This window comes from Rattus norvegicus, chromosome 2 (genome assembly GCF_021556685.1).
Source record: "Rattus norvegicus strain SHRSP/BbbUtx chromosome 2, alternate assembly SHRSP_T2T, whole genome shotgun sequence".
In the NCBI taxonomy this organism is placed as follows: domain Eukaryota; kingdom Metazoa; phylum Chordata; class Mammalia; order Rodentia; family Muridae; genus Rattus; species Rattus norvegicus.
Window position 1 is genome coordinate 228,973,606 of NC_141535.1, and position 23,521 is coordinate 228,997,126.

At 43.3% G+C, this 23,521-nt stretch overlaps 2 protein-coding genes and 1 pseudogene across 2 annotated transcripts in view; 1 reads left to right on the forward strand and 2 right to left on the reverse strand.

The window, feature by feature from the left end:
- C2h4orf17 (similar to human chromosome 4 open reading frame 17) overlaps positions 1-2,998 on the reverse strand; it is a 28,328-nt gene extending 25,330 nt beyond the window's left edge. Inside the window, 1 exon segment of the mRNA NM_001134579.2 lies at positions 2,767-2,998. The gene's annotated coding sequence lies outside the window, so the exon portion shown is untranslated.
- Positions 1-23,521, forward strand: part of Adh7 (alcohol dehydrogenase 7 (class IV), mu or sigma polypeptide) — a 64,213-nt gene that overhangs the window by 19,641 nt on the left and 21,051 nt on the right. The gene's annotated exons all lie outside the window — the stretch shown is intronic.
- Metap2-ps4 (methionyl aminopeptidase 2, pseudogene 4) lies at positions 19,932-21,452 on the reverse strand (annotated as a pseudogene).

Below are 23,521 nucleotides of genomic sequence, written 5' to 3' on the forward strand. Positions count from 1 at the left end.
AGGAGATGGAATCTTCAGAAGGTATTTAGATCATGAAGGTGGAGTCTTCAAAGAGTGAGATTAGTGTCCCATAGAAAAGGTCCCAGAGAGCCATCTTACCACACACGTGAGGAGACGACACTGCTCAAAGGTCGGGCAGTTGGCTCTCACCGGCCCGAGAATCAGCTGATGCTTTCATGTTAGACTTCACAGGCCCCAGAAATATAACCCCCCACAAGAAAATAACTTTCTATTGTTTATAACCTTCCTGCTTGTGGTATTTTTATTGTTATCTACTTTAAGTGGACTAGGAATGTGTTCTCTGAAATTCCAAGAGAAATTTATTTTTTGGAAATTCAGTTGACTAATAAACTAATGTTGTACTTTAAATTATTTTAACAAGTGAACTAATGAAAAAATAAAAATAATAAGCCAGAAGAGAAGCAAACTCAAGCTCCTTTTTCCTAATAATGGTGGCACACACTTTTCTCTTCCACCTCATGCTGATTTCACTATGTCCTGTGTTTATTAAACCTCTTTCTGGAGCCTGCGGATTGGTTCAGAACCACATTTTCCTTTCAAAGTTGTACTTTTATAGCAGATAACAAGTCTGAGTGATGACTTCCTAAAAATTATAAACTCCTAAGAAACCAGAGTATGACAATCCTCACATCTACAGGCATTTATGAAAATTCAACATAAAAAGAACACGCTTGATTTTTATTGATTATTTTATGTGTATAGAGGTTTGTTTTCCTTGCATGTATGTGTGCCCCATGTATCTGCAGTGCCTTGGAGACCAGAAGAGGGGATCAGATTCCCTGGGACTGAAATTACAGACAGCTGTGAGCTACCATGTACTTATTGGGAGCGGAAGCTGGGTCCTCTGGAAGAGCAGCCACTGTGCTCAGCTGCTGAGCCATTGCTCCAGCCCTGAGCAAACATTCTAAGAGATTAAAGGTAGTAAAGACCAAGAAATAAGTTACTTAATTAATGGATAAATATCCGTACTGGAAAATCAAAAGTGAAGTTAATTTCCAATAAAGAGACTGAATCTTTTTGCTGAACTCAGTATCAGATATGTTAGTGCTAAACTGACTGACGTGCACCATAGATGAATTCCATAAGCAAAGTCATGATCACTTTTACATGTAAGCCATGAATTAATTAGTTAGCAAGTAACATAGAATCAAGAGATGCATAATGAGGGGGAGCAGGAGGGAGGGAGGAGAGGGGAGGGAGACAGATAGGGAGACAGGTTCTTGCTGCATGCTATAGAAAACAATCCCCAGGCTATTTTCCCTACGTCAGGTGGTCATGCAGAAGACACAGTCTGCATTGCAGAAGACCTCTCTCAAATCACGGGGAAGCAAATGCTAACAACTACCAGCTCAACTGCGGCATCCGTGACTGTGGCTTGCAAAAGTGGCATCCAGGGGCTGTAGTTCCAGCCAGCCCAATCAAGTGAGCACACGCAATGGAGAGTGGTCTAGAACTTAACCTTGTTTTGTACTCACATTCTATTAAGAATAAGATCATTTGTAGACACACAAGAGCTTTAGCTATTTTTAGTAAGCATGCCGGCCCTTACTATTTATATGTTGTAAAACCCGCCTAAGACTTCTTCCCTAGGCAAGCATACCCCGGGGATTTCCCCAGAGAAGATCGATGAGTTCTGTTTGTACTCTACTTTGTGATGCTCTCACCGGAGAGGGAAATGTGAAGACCGTGTGTGGAATTTAATTGCACGTCACATCCATCGTTCCAAAACCTACAGCTGGGGAGATGACTAAGCCCTTAGGAGCGCTTGCTGCTCTTACAGAGGACCCAGACTCATTTCCCAGGACCTACCCTAGGCAGCTCAAAACTGCCCATAATTCCAATTTCAGGTTATCAAAAGCCTTCTGGCTTCCACAGTACTTCATGCACGTGATCCACACCTGTACATTCAGGCAAAATCCATATATTAGATAAATAAATTAATTAACTAACAGAAGTTTCAAAGACACTTTTGAAAGCAAACTTTCCTTTCTCGTGGTCTCTCAAATCTACCCATGTACCAGTAAATTATCAAATTTTATTTACAACAAGGGAAATACAATTCTTCAAAGAGAAGGGTTGAAAAAAAAAACAGTTAATGTTATTCAGAAAAATACCCTGCCCATTTGCATAACATATTAATACCGATACGTTCAAAATAGAACAGGGGCTTACAAAGGAACACACCAAGAAAGGAGCAGCTGAAGGTCATCTTGTACAGCAGTTGCTGGGAACATGAACACTGCTCTCTCACTCTTCCAGCCCAGGTCCCTGAGGTTTCTTCTCATATAGGGTTCATTGCTCTGGGCACACTCTTTCTCCAAACGGAGTCCTAACACCTCCTTGTAGTCATCCCCATTGTTACCCCAGCCTCGACCACCTTCTAACCCTTTTCTTCTTTAAAGCACTCTTCATAGCGCCTGCTCTGCCCCGCTTTTTGTTTTAAATATGCCTTGATTTACCCTGCTGGTTCGTCTTTCCTGCTGGGTGCACACACCTGGTATAAACTCAGTAATTGCCGTTAAATGAGCTAGTATTTTCCCCGCACAGAACAAATGTTTCTATGAATAGCACAGTGCTGTTAGTACGATCCCCTCGGAATAAGTGACTGACTTTAAAATACAGCGTCCTTTTTCCTCAAAATGACTTACTTGGTTTCCGTATGCCTTAAAAGGCATATTTGAGACTCATAGGTAAGCGTAGCTAAAATGTTAGCAAATTTTTCTAATGATGAATAGAAAATTATACCTGAGAACAGTTTTTAAAGCAGATAAATCAACCGATAGGAACTCGGGTCTGCTGATGTCCTTCCAGCCTCATACTGGGTCTCGGCTGAGTTTTTACTTCCTTAAATCTCAGGACTTAAGGAGATTTTACCGGTGAAACAGCCGACTGTCTGACGCCTCCAAAAGAGCAAAGTGGTGTCCCTCCAGTTCTTCCCACTCTCACTCCAAAGAGCCCAGGCGCCTGCCTCCCTGGTTGTGAGGAGATACTCATAGCTTAGCAACGGAATAGCATTCTGGGAAATCTCAAGTTCCAGAACGCTGTAGCAGCCATTGCTCACAGGCCTCTATAACACAGCGTCACTATCATAGCACGGAGCATCTCTTCCTGATTTCAGATGTACCGTGGACGGGCTGCGGATCTCTGGAAAGGAGAAAAAGAAAAGGGAGAAAGAGGCACTGTGTGTGTGCTATGAAACATAAGCAGCTCACTGAATGGTGCGGGTGGGGATTGTGGGAAGGTCTCACGGTCACTGGGAAGGGGTACCATTTGATTTTCAGAGGTGGGAAGGGGAGATCTGAAGGGGGCATTGAGGAAAAGAGGGTAAGAGTACCTATAACAGGAAAGAGGAGGGCTAGTAAGCAAGGAAGGGGCGGGGCAGAAGGAGAGGAGAGGGGCCCCGAGGATGGGGAAGAGATGGTGGTTGGGCGGGGGTGGGGGTAGGGGTGGAGGTGGGCTGGAGAGATGGCTTAGCGGTTAAAAGTACTGACTGTTCTTTCAGAGGTCCTGAGTTCAATTCCCAGCAGCCACATGGTGACTGTAAGGGAATCTGATGCCCTCTGCTGGTGTCTCTGAAGGGAACCTCAGTGTATTCATATGCATAAAGTGAAAAAATAAATATTTTTTAAAAAAACCCTAGCTGGGAGCATTAACAGTGAGAAATGTAGTTCTTGTCTTCCTGAGCTCCTCAGAAACTGCATTTTAACTCCCTACCGTTTGCTATCTTGTCATGTGCAACTCCCCCTCATCCCTCTCGCCCCTCTCACCTGCTCCACAATCCTTGCCGTGAAGTCTCATAGAATTGGCAGCATACTGTTCATCAGTCCACCTCCCAACCCGTGAGCTGAACATACCTTTTTTCTTTGTAAGTTAGCTGGTCTCTTACATTTTATTAGAGCAACGTGAAACTGACCGGGGGCATAAATACATTAAGAATGTTTATATGTGTAGCACAAACAATTTAATAGTGTTGTGGGGTTTCCACAGGAGAAGACTGCTCGGACATGGGTTTAAATCAATAGAAAGTTCTTTATTAGTCAGCCTATAACCTATACCGAGTGTTGGGGATCCCAGTGTAGCACCAAGCCCTTCTTAGGGTGAGCTTCTAAGCACAAAACCATGTCCTGGGCTGACGCTCTTCAGTTAACAAAGACAGCCAGAAGCAGAACCAGAGACTCCCAAAAGCAAGGTCAGTGCACTTGGTGACTTTCCCAGAATTATGGCCTTTGATGGATTAGGTCTTTGCTTCAGTTATGGCAGGCGGTGCTGTCTCTATGCTGAGTTTTACGGCCTGAATAGCACTTTCATCATGGAGCCAGTTGTGCTAAGGTCTGTGGACCCACTAAGGGCTAGCGCCCTGCTACAACTGGAAAAGGGATGGGCATTATGCATGGGAATTTTACAAGAGCAAAGCTGTGGACTTGCATAACAAATAGGTCTTTGTGGGTGACTGGAAATAAGCAAACTGAAACTACCTTATAACACCAAGTGTTCTGGAGTGTGTGTCCACCACGATAACTCACATCCAATGTCGCTAGTATTGAAACTAGGTACAATCACTGCTATATCCAACTCCACATTCGGACAGAATGGAAAGCTCAGAAACTCCACCTTAGCGCCAACATTTATACTCGAGCACAAGACCTCTAAGGGGAGTGTGTCCGCAGAGGGACCAAGGCTTGGATTTCAGGTAGAGAACGGATTCGGCGTGACAGACAGACACAAACTTGAGGTGTGTGCTGCTGGAAGCTTTACTTCTTGGCATAGATTTAAGCAGTTAGAGCAGGTGCATCACAATTGGCAGTCATCCAGCTCTTATTCATCACCCCACCAAATGTCCCTTGCAAGGAGGAAAGCAGAACATACAGTCTAGGAAACAGTTCTCAGCTGCAGACAATAGTTTAGAAAACTGCAATTACACTGCCAGACTTGTGGGCACCAGATATGCATTCAACATTTACCTTTGTTTTAATAAGGTTTAAACTCTATGTTTATGGCCCCTCAGAATAATATGGAAACATTTGTAACCATTCTATAATTTCTGTCATTTCTTGCTCACTGTTAATTTCTCTTTTCCTTCTAGTTAACTCTTGATAAGTTTGTTCACCTTGTTGGAACTTATCCATGGTCTTTCTAAAAGAGTCACTATTACTCTGAATCATGCTAAACAAAACTTTCCCAAAAGGGGGGAAAGGCTTTTCTGGAACAGTCATGTTCTTAGTAGCTGCAATTAATTTCTCTCCTATTTCCTGGGAACTAATGGCTGCAGCAGATGAGTTCATCACAGCCATTGAGTTCATCAGGATCATGATGGTGTGAGACGTTTCTGTCTCTGAACTTGATGTCCTGAGACATCTAAAGGTACATGACCATCTTCCCACACTGCTGTATTCTTAAAATCAGATATTGCTGACAGGCTTAAAGTTGCTAAGATCACCAAGGCTAGAACACAGAAAGCACCTCCACTGCAAGCATAGATCCTAGTCACCATCTTTTTGTAGGGAGACGGCCAGGGCCTCCAGGAGGCCAAGCCATTCCAGGTACATGCCTCTGTTCTGGATAGAAACGAAGCATAAGAGCTTCAAGTCACACAGACTCTACTGGAGTGGGTGTGGCAGCAGTCCACGTAAGACACATCGAGGAAGCAATCTCTTCCTAGCAGGCCAGTCTACCATGGGATACGCGGCTGCAAGGTTCAGTAAAATTCCATCAATTACGTGTCTGACATGAATGCATTTGGAAAAGTTAGGTGGAAAATAAGTTGGAGAGTTTAAATGGAAATATAGTAAGACTATTGGTAAAGTGATTTGCAAGCACATAATGTCTACTGAATCTGCTGGAAAAAGAAACAAACCTTGAAATTCAAGAAAATGGTCTCCTGGGAAGGGAAAGAGAAGCTGTAAGGGAGGAACGCAGAGGGCAGAGCGGAGGCATTGAGAGTAAGCCCTCAAAACAGTCTGTATGCAGACATAGTTTCCTCAAAGATTTTGCCGCAAAACTACTTTTGTAGAAGATCTTTTTTTTTTTTTTTTTTTTTTTTTTTTCGGAGCTGGGGACCGAACCCAGGGCCTTGTGCTTCCTAGGCAAGTACTCTACCACTGAGCTAAATCCCCAACCCCTTTTGTAGAAGATCTTGTACTATTAAAAACTGTACTGCCTCATTTTAATTACAATTTTAGTTGACATAATTTGATGTTTTTATAGTACACACAGGACTGCCTTGTTACACTATATGGAACGATCAACGGTCCCAGGACAATTAACATACCCACCAACTTAATTCTTTTTATTACATTTATTTGATCATTTGATGTGTGGAAGTGTGTGTGTGTGTGTGTGTGTGTGTGTGTGTGTGTGTGTGTGTGTCTGTGTGTGTTCGGTCATCTGATTTTTTTCTCTTTGAGACAAGATCTCATTATATAGCCTTGGCTGGCATGAAATTTGCTTTATTGGTCAAACTGGCCTCAAACTTTTGAGGAACCTCCTACATGCTGTGATTACAGGTCTGTGTCATAACACCTGGCTAAAAGTACAGGCACATTATTTTTAAACACTTAGAAACTAAAGCTCGCTCTCTCTCTCTCTCTCTATCTCTCTCTCTCTCTCTCTCTCTCTCTCTCTCTCATCTCCTGCTAGGTTTAGGTCCTTTTCTAATCATTTGCTATAAGCACTCTCTCCCTTGTTGTGTCCTGTTATGTTTTGTTTTGTTTGTGGTCCTGGGACCAAACACAGCAAGCACAGCATCTTTGAAGTTCTGGGGCTTGCAGGCAGAATCTTGCACATGCTAGGCAAGTACTCGATCATAACTATATTCCTTGAAATTTTAAACTAGACACATCAATAATGCAGAAATACCTACGGAAAAGAAAAATTGCGCATATATTTGTTTCCTGTGTCTCCTTAACAAATCTTTTTGGAGTTAGTAGCAACTTAAACCTACAGAAAGGTATTGTCTGTGAGTTCTGCAGGCTACGCGTGTGCACGTGTGTATATGTACATAGCATAGTTAATCCCTTTCTAGTGCTCCCAATTGAAACTCAGAAAACATGAATAGGTCCTCCAGGGTCACACAGTGAGGACCTGGTCTGTGTCCAGACTGGCTGAGTGATCGAGTTTCTTATCTGAGCAAAAGGAGTCCACAGGGGTGACGTCTGTGGAGCTCCGATGTGGAAAGGTGGAGTGAGCAGCCTTACACTGGGGCGAGCTTTCAGGTTGCTTCTTAGCACTCAACACTGAGCGGTTTTGTTTTTGTTTTTGTTTTGCACACCTCTTCTCTTGCAAAGGAGGGGTTTTCTTCACTGGGAGAAGAGCTGCTATTCAAGTGTCGGTTTAATCGCCTTTCTCTTCCATTGGTACATCCATACAGGACCTTTCAAAGATCCTGAGGAGGGTTTTTGTTGTTGTTGTTGTTTTTTTTTTTTTTTTTTTTTTTACTTTCGTAAGATGTGCCTACAGAGGGTCGGGGAGGTGGCTCTATTGGTTCAGTGCTTGCCACACCATCATGAGGACACGAGTCCAGGTCCCCAGCACCCACATGAAAAGCCACATGCTGACTAGCCTGCCTGTGATCCCAGTGCTGTGATCCCAGTAGAAGGGCGGATCCAGGGACTTTCTGGTCTGAGGCCAGTCTAGAAATCTGAGTTCTCCTCTCTGTGAGACTTTGTGTCAGAGAATAGTGTCGAATTTTCAGACTGTGTCTTTCCATGCCTGCTGCAACCCGCCTTCCAGCATAGCAGGTTCACCCACCCCTCCGGATGTGGGGATGGCGGGGGATGGTAGGCTACACAACCTGGGCAAGGACCAGGATATGGTGATTGAGCACGGGTTCCCCCGGGCTCAAACCTGGCGCTATTTCAGTATTGGCCATGAGAGATCGTCGCCTCTGCCCTTTAGGCTGCATGGTGAGAGCAAGACCACTCATTCGTACGTAGGTTGACTGTGGAGTTTGGCTTCGTGAATCTGCCATCTGAAGTCAGGAAAAAGCATAGCTTGGATCAAAAGTGTAGTGACTTTCTGTCCCCGACTTTGCAGGGAACTTAGTAAGAATGGACTTTGATCAATAGCTTCTTTTCTGTCCTATGTTTAATACATTTTGTAGTTGATTACAACACAAAAGTAAAGTGGGGAGTGATTGAGGAAGATAACCAACATCGACTTCTGACCTCCATACATATGCGTACACCTCCTTGTGCGCATGTGTCCCGTCCACCGGTGCACACACAGAAATGCGCGTGAGGGGAAGAAATATGTGATTAGAGGAAAGTCAGGAGCCGTTCATGCTTATTTAAAACAATAGCGGCTTTCTGAGGTGTTGTTCGTCTTCGCTTCAAGTCTGTAAATGTTACATGGGCCACTAGGTGGCAGCAACGGGCTGTAGTATGACAGACAACACGGTCCAAGACTAGGATAGAGAGGAAGCTGGGAAGCAGATCTTGCTATGGTTATTCAGTTCCGTAAATATTAAACCTTCATCTCAGAGACTTAGGTGTCATTGGGAGCTTATGTACAGGCCTCGCAGTAAGCTACTGGGCCACCATAGTTGAAGGCCTCCACTAGTGGACAGACGCTTGAAACAGGGATGGCTTTTTCTTTGAATTTCCCTCCGGGCTGTTCTGTTTCCTGTTGGTTGAGGTTGAGCTGTGAATGCTCACAGGTTGAGACTCAGGTCGAGCAGAGTGAACTACCTAACACGAGAATGCCTAACAGGCTCAGAAGTGCTTGAGCAAAACTGAGAACCCTGGGAAGAGGCGTTCTTAGTCCTGAGGGTAATGAAAGGGTCTCTTCGGGATGCTTTTATAGGAGAGTCCCCAGATTAGGATCTAGAACCCATACTCATATTGGCTCTGGTGGAAAGCCCGTGGGGGAATTTGATGAATAATAAGATCCTTAGTCTTAGGATGATCCATCAAGACAAAGGGAACCAAGTTTAGTAACTCTGTAGAAATTTAGCGATTTTTGTCATGTTTAGTTTTAGCTGAAAATAAATGGTATGTTTAAGTTGAGTAACTGAGAAGTTGATAGGTTATCAATAAATCTCTGGAAAAGATTTTCAAGGGTCAGAGCAATTGGGGAGCTGACGAAAAGTATTATTCTGTATTTTTTTCAGTAAATCATTTTTTATAACATGATAGTTCAAATATTAAAATGTTTACACTATTCAGTGGCCTCTTGGTTTCTCCTCTAAAAGAACTAAGTGTGGAACGTGGTCCAGGACACAGTAAGATTGCCCACCAGCAGGCACTTTCTGCCCATCCTCTCCGGTCTCTGTGACTGCACTTGGATGTTGGCTTCTGAGCAGGAAGCAGATGTCTGATGGCAAGTGGAAGCCTAGAGCTGCACGGGCAGCCCTGTTCTTGTAGATCATCATAAAGGGGCTCCCCTGGGATGCTGTCTGGGAGACCATTTCCCCTAAAAAGAAAGTGGGGTGAGCTACATCACTGTGCCTGAAAGGGAAGGAGGAAAATGAGGTAGCTTCAGGTTGGCGGCCATCTTACTAACTGAAAGCAGGACAACTCTCGCCGTGCTGGGATTTCTGCAAGCCTTGCTTCGTGGGATTAAACTACATAAACACTCTTAGTTTAAGACATGGTGTTACTGGTGGGAAAACAGTAAAGGACATACTGCAGTTAAGTCTGAACTGTGACTTATAGGGATTATATAGGATAATATACACACCTGTCACTGGGCCAGCACAATGTCTCCCTCTGCACCTTTCACACCCTCGTCTTATTCCCACTGTCTTATTGTAACTGTGCCTGAAACTTACCAGGGCTTACCTGACTGAAGGCATCGCACAATTCAAATCATAGTGTAGCATGTAGTAACTGCCCCTCCAACCCCCTGCCTTTACCTCTGTGAGTCCACTTCCTATGACTAAGCATGGTCCAAAATTAATGGGATAATTCCTAAAGTGAGCCCGCCAAGCACCGTCTTTGCCCTGTGCCTCCCGCTACTGAGAGAGATAGACCCATGCCAGAATGGCTTCCCTCTTTCCACTGCTTGCTTGTTGTCCTATGAGTTGAGTACATCTGTTTGAATTTGGCAAGAAAAAAATTCCCAAGAAATGACAAAATGAGTGAGTCTTAGTGGAGCATCTTAAGCTCATGTAAACAAACTAACAAAATTACACGTCATAAAAACAAAAACAAAAGAATAGTTTGCATGGTAGGCTATCCCTTAATTAAAACTCTTAAGTATTCAAGGTCAGTGCTACAGCCATGAACACCTTTAATCCCGGCACCTGGGAGGCTGAGGCAGGAATATTGAACGTTCATTAGAGATCCTGTCTCAAATAAACAAAGGGCGCTAGACTGTTAGGGTTTTAAATCTCGGCCTGTGCCTGGACAGAACACACCCAGACAACATGGTTCCACGTGGAGAGGTTTAATGAGAGAAGAGGAGAGGAGAGGAAAGGCTGCGGGCCATGGGCACGTGGGAAGGAGAAAGGGGGCAAAAACAGGAGAACAAAGAGTAAGAGAGGGTAAGAGGGGAGTAAGAGAGGAGGAAGAGGAAAAGGAAGGGGCAAGCAGACCATTTTATAGTGTCAGGCACAGCTGGCTGTTGCCAGGCAACTATGGGGCGGAGCATACCTGGCTGTTAGCAGTGTGGGTGGAGCTAAGACAGAATACCAATAAACATTGGCAGATACACATTCATTTAATACTGTCATTTAAACCCCGCATTGTCTTTGAAATATATGGTGATAAACAGCTTTTACTAAATGCTTCAAAGAGTTCGTGAGTGTTGTCTGGAGAGTACTGTCCCTAACATAACTGTCCCATCACGGCGACATGAATCTGTCACCGGGATCTCTTGAATGTGAACAGCCAAGTCTCTAATAACTCATTATGACTACACCTCAGTGCACCTATGTCTCTGGTCACACTGTCCTGACATTACAGGACGACAGCCATTTGCTCCCATGGCATCCCCTAGAAAAGTACATGCCGAGTCTTTTATCTGGACACCTTGGGTTCGCAGAGGAGAACTCATTAGCAGGTCATCTGCAGAAGCTTTCAGGATGCTTGGCTTCCTTTCTGTTCAGGCACTGCCCTCTCTCCTCCGTGTTGCGGATTGGTTCTAATGCTTTGTCTAAATCCTCCCCCCACCCCACCCCCCGCCAAATCGGGACACTGCATGTCCAAGTGTTGAAGGCTCCTGTCCCCAATTGGTTTTTGAGGTGGCGGGAAGGAAGGAGGTAGAAAGGGCGTGCAGGAGAAGGGGTGGGACGGACCACCCACGCTGGAAAGAATGGGAGGGAGTAACCACAGAAATGCCAGTCCAAGGAGGAAAGCGCCCAGAAGTGTCTGGGGCTGCACAGATAGGGGGCGGCCCAGAAGGAGCCTGAGAAGCAAAGATAAAATACGGATTTAGGAGGTGTTAAGCCAGGAATACTGGAGGGGAGTGTTTGCTGGCTGCGGGGAGTTTTAGAAGTGCCCAGATAGTGAGCTAGTCAAGTCATCTCAAAATTAAACTGGTGTGTGTGTGTGTGTGTGTGTGTGTGTGTGTGTGTTCCTTAAAGTCACCGCTACACCCGTGCATCCGTGAAATATCCCAGCATAGCCCCTTGTAAAGTTGTTTTTTCCCCTTTTATTGGATATTTTAAATTTACATTTCTTTTTTTTTTTTTTTTGGTTCTTTTTTTTGGGAGCTGGGGATCGAACCCAGGGCCTTGCGCTTCCTAGGCAAGCGCTCTACCACTGAGCTAAATCCCCAACCCTTAAATTTACATTTCTAATGTTACCCCCTTTCCTGGTCCTCCTTTCCCGGTTTCTTCTCCAGAAACACCCTATCCCATTCCCATCCCCCTCCCCCTGCTTCTATGAGGGTGCTCACCCACCCACCCACTCCCTTCCCATCCACCCACCCTGGCATTCCCCTACACTGGGGCATCAAGTCTTGACAGGACCAAGGGCCTTTCCTCCCATTGATGCCAGATAATGCCATCCTCTGCTACATGTATGACTGGAGCCATGGGTCCATCCCTGTGTACTCTTAGGATGGTGGTTTAGTCCCTGGGAGCTCTGGCGGGGGCGGGGAGGTCTGACTGGTTGATATTGTTGTTCTTCCTATGGGGCTGCAAACACCTTCACTTCCTTCAGTCCTTTCTCTACATTGCGGTCCCTGTGCTCAGTTCAATGGTTGGCTGTGAGCATCCACTTCTGTATTTGTCAGGCTCTGGCAGAGTCTCTCAGGAGACAGCTATATCAGGCTTCTGTCAGCAAGCATCTTGGCATCTACAATAGTGTCTGGATTTGGTGACTGTATATGGGCTGGATCCCCAGGTCAGGCAGTCTCTGGATGGCCTTTTCTTCAGTCTCTGCTCCACTCTTTGTTTCTATATTTTTCTCTCATGAGTATTTTGTTCCCTCTTCTAAGAAGGACTGAACCACCCACACTTTGGTCGTCCTTCTTCTTGAGCTTCATGTGATCTGTGAATTGTATCCTGAGTATTCTGAGCTTTTGGGCTATGTCCACTTATCAGTGAATGTATACCATGTGTTTTTGTGTTTGGGTTACCTCACTCAGGATGATATTTTCTAGATCCATCCATTTGCATAAGAATTTCATGAAGTTGTTTTTAATAGCTGAGTAGTACTCCATTGAGTAGATGTACCACATTTTCTGTATCCATTCCCCTGTTGAAGGGCATCTGGGTTCTTTCCAGCTTCTGGCTATTATAAATAAGGCTGCTATGAACATAGTGGAGCATGTGTCTCTTTTATATGTTGGATCATCATTTGAGTATATGCCCAGGAGCAGTATAGCTGGGCCCTCAGGTAGTATTACGTCCAATTTTCTTAGGAACCTCCAGACTGATTTCCAGAATGGTTGTACCAGTTTGCAATCCCATCAGCAATGGAGGAGTGTTCCTCTTTCTTCACATCCTCACCAGCATCTGTCATCACCTGAGTTTTTGATCTTAGCCATTCTGACTGGTGTGAGGTGGGATCTCAGGGTTGTTTTGATTTGCATTTCCCTGATGACTAAGGATGTTGAGCATTTCTTTAGGTACTTCTCAGCCATTCAGTATTACTCAGTTGAGAATTCTTTGTTTAGTCCTGTAGCCCATTTTTTAATAGGCTTATTTATCTCCCTGCGGTCTAACTTCTTGAGTACTTCATATATTTTGGATATTAGCCCTCTATCAGATGTAGGATTAGTAAAGATCTTTTCCCAATCTGTTGGTTGCTGTTTTGTCCTATTGACAGTGTCCTTTGCCTTACAGAAGCTTTGCAATTTTATGAGGTCCTATTTGTCAATTCTTGATCTTAGAGCATAAGCCATTGGTGTTCTGTTCAGGAAAATTTCTCCAGTGCCCATGTGTTCGAGACTCTTCCCCACTTTTTCTTCTATTAGTTTGAGTGTATCTGGTTTGATGTGGAGGTCCTTGATCCACTTGGACTTAAGCTTTGTACAGGGTGATAAGAATGGGTCAGTTTGCATTCTTCTACATGCTGACCTCCAGTTGAACCAGCAACATTTGTTGAAAATGCTATCTTTTTTCCAGCTCCTTTGTCAAAGATCAAGTGACCATAGGTGTGTGGTTTCATTTCTGGGTCTTTAATTCTATTCCATTGATCTACCTGCCTGTCTCTGTACCAATACCATACAGTTTTTATCACTATTGCTCTGCAATACAGCTTGAGGTCAGGGATGGTTATTCCCCCAGAAGTTCTTTTATTGTTGAGGATAGTTTTCACTATGCTGGGTTTTTGTTATTCCAAATGAATTTGTAAATTGTTCTGTCTAACTCTGTGAAGAATTGACCTTTTGATGGGGATTGCATTGAATCTGTAGATTGTTTTTGGCAAGATGGCCGTTTTTACTATATTAATCCTGCCAATACATGAGCCTGGGAGATCTTTCTGTCTTCTGAGATCTTCTTCAATTTCTTTCTTCAGAGATTTGAAGTTCTTGTCATGCAGATTTTTCACTTGCTGGGTTAGAGTCACACCAAGGTATTTTATATTATTTGAGACTATTGTGAAGGATGTCGTTTCCCTAATTTCTTTCTCAGCTTGTTTATCCTTTGAGTAGAGGAAGACTATTGATTTGTTCTGAGTTAATTTTATATCCAATCACTTTGCTGAAATTATTTATCAGCTGTAGGAGTTCTCTGGTGGAATTTTTGGGGTCACTTAAGTATACTATCATATCATCTGCAAATAGTGATATTTTGACTTCTTCCTTTCTAACTTGTATCCCTTTGACCTCCTTTTGTTTTCTGATTGCACTGGCTAGTACTTCGAGTACAATATTGAATAAGTAGGGAGAGAGTGTGGAGTTTTGAGCATTCCCCTTTTTTCTTTCTTCAAGGCAGAGTGTTCTTTGTGCTGTTTTGACTTCCTTCCTCACTGAGTCATACAGGTGCAGCCTTCTCGTCAGCTATCCTACCTACAAGCTCTCACAAAACTTCTTACAAAGACACTGAATGTTGAATTTAGGTCCAACCTTAATGGACAAAAATATATGCACGAAAATCATTCCTAATAGTGTCACCCTCTGGCATTTGGGTAGACATGAATTTGAGGTTAACTCTACTCGACCCAGCCTTCTTTCTTCTCAGAGAGTCACACACACACACACACACACACACACACACACACACACACACACACACACGTGAGACAGCATTCACCTCTTTTTTTGAGTTTTAGTCCACAGTTTCTATGTCACTTAATTCTGTATCACTTGTAAGCACATCGAAGGCCAACAGTTCAGAAAGAGGAAAGCACACAGAAGTTACTCAGTGCTCCAGAGGATGCTGTAGTGAAGGCAGCTACCTCATCCGGGGAAGTCACTTGAGCCGACAATGGCGGTAGAGCTAATACCTGTTGCTTGTTCCCCGTTTGTCAGAGAGCATGTCAAGTGACTCATATGTTAGATGTCTTCATTTCCTCTCACAACGCTATGGGGTATGTGCTTTTAAATCTTTTTATAGATGCAGAGAATGAGGTTTGCAGAAATCAGGTAATACGTCAAAAATTGCAGTCGTTTTAAATTGGTGTCAGAGTTCAGACCTTGAATTCCTAAGCATTGCTCAGTATTTTCTGTATATATAAACCTTCTCCATTTGCAGATGAGGGGGGGAAATGTAGAGAACAAGAAATCATTTCCCAATGTCGCATATCCAGTGAATCTGAAAGACAAACCCTGGTTTGATTTTATGTAAATCTAAACTCCTTTTATGGCATCTATCAGGTAAATCCAACAGGGACCTAAAAGATGAGAGATGAGGGGAAGGGGGCAATTGGCCCCTTGAAGGTACAGCAGATCACTAAAGGAGGAGGGGGACCAGAGAGAAGGACATGTTTGTCTAAGAGCTTGTGGAACCCATGTCAACCCGGCTGTGACCAGCTGTACAAGACCCCCATTCATGGTGGTGAGACTGTGCATGCACATGGATGAACAGGACAGCAAGGGCTTCAAACATGCGCTCCTTGGATGTGGGGTCTCGAGAATTCCTACCCAGGGCTTTGCGCATTGATAGAAGGGAGTTGTCTTAGGGCCCAGCACACTGTTCTATTCCCAGCCCCCCATTCCATTTTATTCTATTTTTTCTCTTCTTCTCCCCCACTTTTGCTTAGCTAGCTTATAAACATTTCCACAATCCACGCATAGGTCCCATGTCCTTCAGGGAGCTTCTCATTCCTTCCTGAGATTTCCTCTGAGCTTGTGTTGCGTCTTGGTCTCATCTTTAAAATAAACTACAAGATTAGTTAGCTTGCAGGGGTTAATGATTAAATTAGATAATGGATTAATGAGCCGTAAGCACTACATTCAATTATTTAAGGAAAGCTCACTAAGTCGTAAAGAAAACAATCTGCTTGACCGAGGTCATTCCCAACAAATTACTTTGGAGGAAAGTAAGTCATCTCCCTTCTTTATACACTGGAGAAATGTAGAACTATCTCTGGCTTTTAAGAACTTCTCTGACACAAAATCTTTTATGCCATTTTCCCACAAAGTGTTGAAATGTCTCAGAAATCCCTAGATATGAATGCCGAAGTGAACATTTCCAAGACTAGGTCTCAGCTGTGGGAATGAACCCACCACCAATAAACCCTAATCCTTGTCAGATTGCAATGATTTGTTTTTCATTCATTCATTCATTCATTCATTCATTCATTCATTCATTCATTCATTCAGTTTACAACTCTCCCTAACCTGAAACTGTGAGGTAGAACAGGCTAGCCGCAAACTTTAAGCCGTTCTTCTGTCTTTGCTCATTAGGTGTTCTGGGTGTATACCACTCTGTCAGGTACACTTCTAATTAGAAAAACAAATTTACCACAGCTTAGGCATAGCTAAACCATTTCTATGTTTGAACTTGAAGTTTTTCTCTTTGGAAATAATCCAGACTGCAGACTTGTTCTTAAGGAGACCTCTCTGACAGGGTTACACCTCAGGTCTCAACTTGCCTCCAGCTTTCTCTTGTTAGGTAATAGTTGGTCTCACTCAATGAAAATAGCTGTATCATTCACAACAAGCCGGGTGATTACTTCAGTCCTTGGATAAGATGACTACTCAAGAGGACTCTCCCAAAAGCAAACTAGGCATCAAAGAAATGGGTAAGAGATCCTTGATAAGTGAGATCCCAATGAAAGAACAGTATTGTTTAGCAAGGGAAACCGAGATAGACCAGAAAGATGTGGTTGGTCTGAGTCTTTGTCTCGTTAGGATTTTATTGAAGGTTAAGGTTGATCAGGGTTCTCCAACTTCTAGACTTGAAAAATCCACCCACTAGGGTCTGGGGAGATGGTTCAGGCAGTAAATCATTTGTCTTGCAAGCTTGACTTAAGTGTGGAGTTTGTATTCTCATCACCCATATAAATGCTTAATGGGCAAGATGGCCCCCAGCATGCAGGAGGTTGAGACAGGAGATCCCTGGAGCAAGCCAACTAGCTAGCCCAAACGTGAGCTCTATGGAGTTCAGCAAGAGAACTCATCTCAATAAATAGCTGGACAGCTGTCATGAAAAATTCCCAATGTCAACTTTCAGCCTCCATGTGCAAGTGCACACATATGTGACCTGAAGAGAAAGTCTCCCTACAATGGGGTTCTCTACCCACTCCTTCATTGTAACCTAATGTGTTGTATAAACACCCTCAGCCCATCTAATACATTCAAAGATGGATCTTTGAGACATAAATCTTTTCTATTTTTAATCAAAGCCAAACTCCAACGAATTTCCTTCTACTTAATTTCTATCTCCCAGTCTTTTGGCAGAGTGATCGCATGAGCCATAGCTTATGGTCACAGCACTGTCAGACTAGAGTAATAATTGGTTCCCATGGTGACCTCTCATGGAATCAATGGAAAAAGTTTTCCATGCATTCGTATTTGGTTGGAAGAAGAGTGTGTGAGAGTTGGTCTTCTGTGTTCTAACCACTTTCCTAGTCTTCCTAATGTGTACCACAGTTAAGAAATATTGCCTTAAAATGTAATACATTGATTTACTGAAACAACTCTTTCCAACCAATAGCCAGATCTGCTATAATATCAGTCAGTGGAATTCACTCATTCCAGCCCAATGTAACCAAAATAAAAAGTCTAGTTTTTACATTTTAAAGACTATCTTGACATTCACAAAGAAACTGTAAAGAATTCTAAAAGAAACAACTATAAATTTTGCCTTCATGTCAATATGAGCTACTACCTGATCTAAATCTGTTTCCCGTATGACTTTGCCAAGAGAGAATACATTATGTGTATATTATGGTACACATGAAATGTTTATGGTCGGAACACAGTCCACGAATGAAGTTGTGTTAGATTTCTGAGCTCTTGTGGGATAACTCCAAGTAAACAAGACGGAGTCTTGCAATCTCTTCATAACTTGGATTGTTCTTGACATGGGCGCTCATGCTCCCTCCACGTGCAGCAAATAGGCGTTTACTCTGGCTATTCAAATGTCTCTACGGAAAAACACTGCCATGTGCGGTTTGTCCCTGTGATCTTACACTTTACTCTGGACACGCCTTTATTTATTTATTTATTTATTTATTTATTTATTTATCTATTTATTATTTGTTTGTTTGTTTGTTTGTTTGTTTGTTCTATATGGGTCTATAACTGTCTTCAGACACCAGAAGAGGGCATCAGATCCCATTACAGCTGGTTGTGAGTCACCATGTGGTTGCTGGGATTTGAACTCAGGACTTCTGGAAGAACAGTCAGTGCTCTTAACCGCTGAGCCATCTCTCCAGCCCTTCCCCTAACCCTCAAAGTATAAATTGTCTGATGCTCTGAATAAAGTTGACTATCGCATGAGACTTTAGTTCACCTCAGTTTTAGGCCCCACTCTCCCAGGCTTTCCCTCCCCTTTCCCTCCCCACCCCACCCCCTGCACCCAAATAGACTAGCAACATTTATAAGCCAAACTATACATTTCATTACCTATAAGACCAAAGGCAAATTATCTAAAGTTACTAAGTCCCAATTCCTTACATGCCCCTTCAGACTGCATTTTAGTACCCTTTAGACCAATGTAAAAAAAAAAAAAAAAAAAAAAACGGGGTTGGGGATTTAGCTCAGTGGTAGAGCGCTTGCCTAGCAAGCGCAAGGCACTGGGTTTGGTCCCCAGCTCCGAAAAAAAGAAAAGAAAAGAAAACCTATCAAAAGACTCAGAACCATGGCTTCTTAAATGTTTACCTGTAAGTTCTCAATGTATAAATGTATATATAACCCACAAAATTGATTATATATCATGTGTTAGTATATAGTGATAGTTCTTAACATCAATGTGATACACCTTAGAAAATGACTGGGAAATTGAAGAACTCTCTGAATCAAGTTTGCCCATCAACATGTCTGTAGAAGATTGTCTTGATTGATTATTGATGCTAGGAGACACAGTCCACTGTGGGTGGCACTATTTTCTAGACAAGGAATCCTGAACTGTATGAGAAAGGATACGCGGAGCAGGTCTGGATGCTTTAATTTTTCTCTGCTCTTGACTGCCGTCAGCTCTCTCAAGCTGTATATACTGCTGCTCCCCCACAGCAGTGGACTGTAACTAGAATCCCCTAAGTTTCTTTCTATCAGGATGTTATCATAGCAACAAAAATGAATCTAGAACGTAACACAGTAGCAGAATTACTCAAATATTACCTCTGACCACCTTTTCCAGGGATGGCATCGACTTAATTCATCCTGAAGTGTCACGATGGCTGCCATTCCTAGGATATTTTACCTTTTTTTTTTTTTTTTTTTTTTGCTTGTGGCTTTAATGTTGATTTGGTTTTCTAATGTGGAATACATATATGGGTTAAGGGACATTCACTACATCAAGGTTTTTCCAGTTGGCACCGTGATCCCTCCCACGATGCTTAAATCAGTACATCTTCCTATGAGAGGTGGGGGAGACATTTTAAATATGCTTCTACAAAACACATTCCTCAACTGCACTCATTCCTGCCTGCTTCATACACATGAAGACCTTGTAGCCACCATGCCTGAAGAGAATCTGTGGTATCTGCTGTATGCACAGTCAGATAACACCATCCACACTCAAGCTGCTTTCTGTTTAGAGTTACAAGCGTAGACATTAAAATGTGGCTCTCAGATCTGAAAATGTCTTTATTTTTTAGAAAATGGATTCCAGGAAGGTTAAAAAGCAATACCAGAGGGCATAGGTGCAGAACTGGATGTATGTAGTCATTCAAAGCATCCAAGTAAGAATATGGCAATATAAATATCCAAAAAGCATCTCTTAGGTCTTCAAAACAAAACGTGTAAGTAATTCCTAACTAGTGAGCAGTACAGCATTTCCTAGACGGGAGAAACAGTTAACAGTAAAGTCTTGAAAGGCTTTTCCTTGGTTAATTACATGTAGACAGTTTGGCTTTGATCAAACTCCTTTAAACATGGATAACGGCATTACACAGGTCCACTGTTAAAACAGACAACATGTTGCAAATTACTTGTGGTATAATGTGTTCCAACAAAGCTTAGAAAATAAAGACGTTGAGTTGGCTTTGGACTAAGTTTTTATAGTCATCTCCTCTGCTGACAAATTCTTTACAGGTTGGGCACAGCAGTATGATATGTTCAAACTGTGCTGTGTATGATCCTTTAATGTCACAGAGTGGTGGATATGGATCTACAATGCCCAAGTCACACAGGTTCTTCAGAGCCATTAAGTATTTACTTTCTCCCAAGCGATCCAGTCACCTTCGGCAGAGGGCAAGGGTACCGAAGTTTTCGTTGATGACATTCAACAAGTGTTTTGTTCTTGGAAGCCTTATTGGCACGTGTCCCACATCAAAATTTTTCATGTAGTGTGAACATTCCATGTCGTCATGAACCACGCCCTTCCCTGTGCTACCCAAGGTCTCAATGGCATACACCTCTCCTTCCTCCATTCTTGTAGCTTCCCCTCCTTTCACAATGGGCACTGTTTTTCCAGTGTGAATTCTATATGGCCCAATTGAATGTCCATTTAAGTTCCGTATGGGTTTCACTTGATAGGTCTTCCCATCTATTTCTACTTCATAGGACTCCATAACTTCTTGAATGGCCTCACCAACATCACAGAGACGGACATCAATCCCAGTACACTTCATTCCAGTATTAGTGGCATCTTTTACAGCTTGTAATAATATGTCATATTTGGAATTAAAAGTAACAGTAAAAGCACAATCAATTATTCTACCACTTATATGCGTTCCAAAGTCGATCTTACAGATGTCGTCGTACTGGAAGACTGTCGTGTCACCAGCATTGGGAGTGTAATGTGCAGCACAGTTGCTGAGAGAACACCCAGTGGGAAAGGCCAGGCCTGCATTTAACCCATTCTCCTTTATGAGCTTTCGGGAACAGTCTTCCAACTTCTCACATATTTCTAGCATTGTCATCCCAGGCTTGATCCAGCTCATGACGTATTTCCTAACTTGCCAGTGTGCTTCGGCAGCTTCTCGGAAGTCGTTCCAAATCTCCTCACTAGCCTGGTCTAGCGCCTTTTTCTCTTCACTTGTGGTTCTCTAAGCAGCTGTCCACCCATCTTGGGTGGGTGGGTATTCACACTCTTGTCCTTTGGGAAATACACCATTAGGATACAGGTCGCATATTGGAACTGAGGGAGGGTCTGTTTGAACTCTTGGTCCTCTCTTCTTCTTCTTCTTCTTTTTCTTCTTCTTCCCAGCTGCACCATCACCGTCACCATCTCCGTCTTCATCGTCATCATCTTTCTCTTTCTCCTCCAGTGCTTGTCTCTCCAACTGTTTTGCTACTTCGTCCACTGAGGTTCCCGATTCTTTATCAAGTTCTTGTTCCCCTGCTGACACAGCCCCTTTGACCTTCTTCTTCCGTCTTTTCTTCTTGGCGGCTTCCTCGGCCGTGCTGGAGGTTCCCTCTTCCCTGTCATCTGGATCCAGGTCGCCATTCAGGTGGCCCTGGAAAGATGATGCCTCTTCCACGCCCGCCATGTTGCCCGAGAGGGAAAGAGAGAGAGAGAGAGAGAGAGGGAGGGAGCGAGAACGAGCGGGGAGGGCCCGCTCCTTCTTCACCCACCTCCACCAGCAACGCCGGAAGCCATAAATGTTCATCTTCTTTTTTTTTTTTTTTTTTTTTTTTTTGGTTCTTTTTTTCGGAGCTGGGGACCTAACCCAGGGCCTTGCGCTTCCTAGGTAAGCGCTCTACCACTGAGCTAAATCCCCAGCCCCCATAAATGTTCTTAATATTACATCTCCATCATGTTTTAGTACTACCAGGAAAACATAGTTTTATGGCCTGACATTATAAATTAATAAAATATACCCGATTGGAATCTAGTCTATCGATCTTTTTGGAGCATAGTTGGTATGAATTCAGAATCTCACCACAGTCAGAAACATTGACACCATCAGTTCTCAGACTCAGGGAGCTGAAAATATTTGATACAAGAGTGGGGCGTTAGTCTAGGGAGGTGACTATCCTATATCTCGTAAGGTGGCAGTGAAAACCACAAGAAGCTCAGGGCAGAGCAGTCAGAGCAGAAATAGCTGACTCATGGTGACTGCAGAGCAATGGAGTTTGGAGGAGATAAAAGAAAACAAACGGAATGACTGGTCCTGGGGTTTGTGCATTTTATAAAATTATGTGGAAGTCTGTGTGTCTTTCCCTCTCTGTCACAATCTTCATTGTCCTTGCAAACTGTCTTATATTTCAGCATATATTCCATAGAAAGATTTGGGCCTCTGAGGAACTTTTAACTTACATCCTGGGATTTTTCATGCTTTACTGACTTCCACAAGCAGCCAGAAATGTCAGAGCCAGTGTCCATGAAAGCAGTCGTGATTTCTGTGAACTTAAATCTAAATGTGTCCTTGCTGTCTTCTGCATTTCCTTCCGGTAATCAGTAGATTACGGGTAGATACTGGTGACTTCCGTCCTCCCTCCCCCAAGCGCAGGACTGTTATACCGTTATTTGTAAATGGTTCTATCCTTTTAATGACAATGAGTTTAAAATAATCCTGAATCGAGGGCTAGAAATTTCTTCTCTATGTCAAGAAAACATTCATCTCAAGTGTTTGCTGCACATTTATGTGTCCAGGATTCAGAAAACAAAGGAGGTGTTTGCCTGTTCTTATAGAAGCTTGGGACCTCTGCTAAAACAAAGATTTGTCAACGTAAAACAGGCTGAAGCAGAGGTGAAAACGTTCAAGGGGAGCATGGACCCCTCTCACCACCCACCACAGGATCGAAGGCCAAGGTACTTCAAAAAATAACATCTGAGTAGGGCTCAAACCTCTGCAGTGAAGATGTGGCCTACACACACTTCTGATAACATACTGGGCTCCTGCCCAGTACTTTACTGAGGCAAGCCAGGAGGAAAATGTTATGCCAGAAAGTGTTCGTGAACCCCAGAAGACCACCAAGGAGCCGAAGGTAGTGCAATAGTACCAGGGTCTTTATTTAGAAGCTCGAGCTTGGGCCACGCCATCTCTGACGCAGCAGAAAGGGGGGGTGTGGCTCCGAGCTTTCAGCAGGACAAGGCTTTATAGGAGATGGTGAGCAAGCGAGGGGGTTCCAGCCTGGAAAGCACCTAGTGGTGAACATTGTAAGCTGACAGGTGGGTGCTCTGAAGCAAAGCCCTGAACAGTCACAAGGGTCCGAAAGAGCATCTGAAACAATCAGACTAATCTTTGATTGACTGATGCTAGGAAGCAGCTCTGGGGTGTGGGCCAAGGACAAGCCGTGGGGTCCTTCCAGGTACTTGGGTGCAGCCTAGGTTCAGCTATAGGTCAAGTTTCTCTCAAGATGGAGGCCAGTCCCAAGATGGAGTAGGTTCAGACTCTCAAAAACACTGGAAACAGACTTAAAAGAGAAAACACATAATGAACTTGACTCATTAGTGTTTGTTTGTTTGTTTGTTTGTTTGTTTGTTTCTGCAAGGAGAAGCTTCCAGGCACAGTCTCTGAAATAACTGTTAGGCTTTAGTAACCAGAAGCCATTTTCAACATGTCCTAGATAGACACATGGAAACATTACCACCACCACCACCTACCTACCCTAG